This window comes from Impatiens glandulifera, unplaced genomic scaffold, assembly GCF_907164915.1.
Source record: "Impatiens glandulifera unplaced genomic scaffold, dImpGla2.1, whole genome shotgun sequence".
Lineage (NCBI taxonomy): Eukaryota > Viridiplantae > Streptophyta > Magnoliopsida > Ericales > Balsaminaceae > Impatiens > Impatiens glandulifera.
Window position 1 is genome coordinate 12,485 of NW_025919667.1, and position 1,704 is coordinate 14,188.

The 1,704-nt window shown below is 27.5% G+C and overlaps 1 non-coding gene across 1 annotated transcript; it reads right to left on the reverse strand.

The window, feature by feature from the left end:
- Nucleotides 1–348: 348 nt before the first annotated feature.
- LOC124918327 lies at nt 349–467 on the reverse strand. The gene has a single exon (XR_007097368.1). It is a non-coding gene; the product is annotated as a U5 spliceosomal RNA (small nuclear RNA).
- Between the last annotated feature and the right edge of the window lie 1,237 nt (nt 468–1,704).

A 1,704-nucleotide genomic window follows, 5' to 3' on the forward strand; every position in this document is an offset into this window, starting at 1 on the left:
ACAGAATTAAGACAAGTTTTTTAGCCTTGATCACCTTAAATGGCTTTGGTACTCTTGGGAGATTTGGTGTCATACATTTGATTCAGACCTAGAGCTTCCGGCCCCTTCAAACATAGAAGGACCAATGCTCCTGTTATTAATTTAGCATCATCAATGGAGAAATCTCATAATATGAAATTGTGGGGTTCAGAAAGTTTTGTTTACCTGTTGGTCTTAAGAAAGAAAGAACCGGAATCTGTATCGCAGCGATTCGCTAGTTTTCAAGTTCTCTTTCAACAGCAATTGTGATGGAGAAGACTACTAAATTATACTGAAAGAAGACAAAAATAATTTAGACTGAAATTTTAGGGCTACCAATTGATGATAACCCTCCAAAAATAAGGCGTATGCTGTTATTAGTTGCGTGCACACGGTATTCTTTAGTAAAAGGCGAAAGAATAGTTCGCTTTGTGCACACAACACAGCTGCGTGATTTGACCTAAAGCAATAGCAGCTATTACATAGAGAGATCTCCTATAGGATAGTTGGTACTCCTCCGATGTGGGAAATATGAAAAAACATTGGGGGTAACTTCTCTTTCTCTTTCTCTTTCTCTTTCTCTTTCTCTTTCTCTTTCTCTTTCTCTTTCTCTTTCAATTAATACACATTTTGTAATAAGTTTTTATATTAAGTCATAAAAAGTACACATTGAGATCTCTTAGATTGAAATCACAATATTTTATTATTCAATAAATACTTAAATATATTGTTACAAAACAAAAGCTAAATAATTCATCTTTGTTAATTATAAAAAAAAAAAATGACCCAATTGGATCATGATTTGTTTAAACAAAGCAAAATATAAATAATCATTGAATGGTAATTCAAATGGAAAGAACATTTTTATTTTAAAAAATTACACATTAATTCAAATAAGTTATAACTGTGAAATATTAATGTGTACTTAACCTCCTCCACCAATAATAAATTATGCTGGTAAAAAATTCCGAATAATAGTTACTTAGTCAAAACAATTAATTAAATGAACTCCTAAATTTGAAGGATTAATAAATGTACACTCTTAGTCAAATAGCATCACTTTTCTTCACGAAATATGACCAAATCAGTTTTGTGGGATAAATAAATTTAATGGATAATAATTGACACAAATTTAACCAAAATACATTAAAGACATTATTTTTTTTTATATGAAACAAATTATCAATGGTCAAGGCCGGATAAGGGAAGCTTGGATAAAAATTACCTTTAAATATAATATAATATTATTAATATTTTCAATATAATAAGTTTAATAAAAAAATAAAAATAATTATTTTTTACTATGACTCAAACTTTGACGCAACATTTGGTTCATTCAGTTAAAACCATTATTTTGTAAGTGTTTAAAACGTCTGCATCTGAAATTAGGCGCTATTTTAGATTTTTAAGCAAATAATATAAAATATAAATCATTTAAAAATTTTTGAAATAAGGTAAATTAAATTAAATCAGAGAATTTATTAAAAAAAAGTTTGTGACAATTAAGAGTTGTCACTTAATTTTTGGCGTGTAAAATAATAACATTTTCGGAAAAAATATTTTTTTAGGTGTTCAGTGCTCGAAGTTTTTATAGTTAGGACACAAAACATAAATTAAATGTTAAAAATTGAGCGTAAATGAAAAAAAAAAAATCTATCTGTGTTAAAAATATAATTATAACGGTTT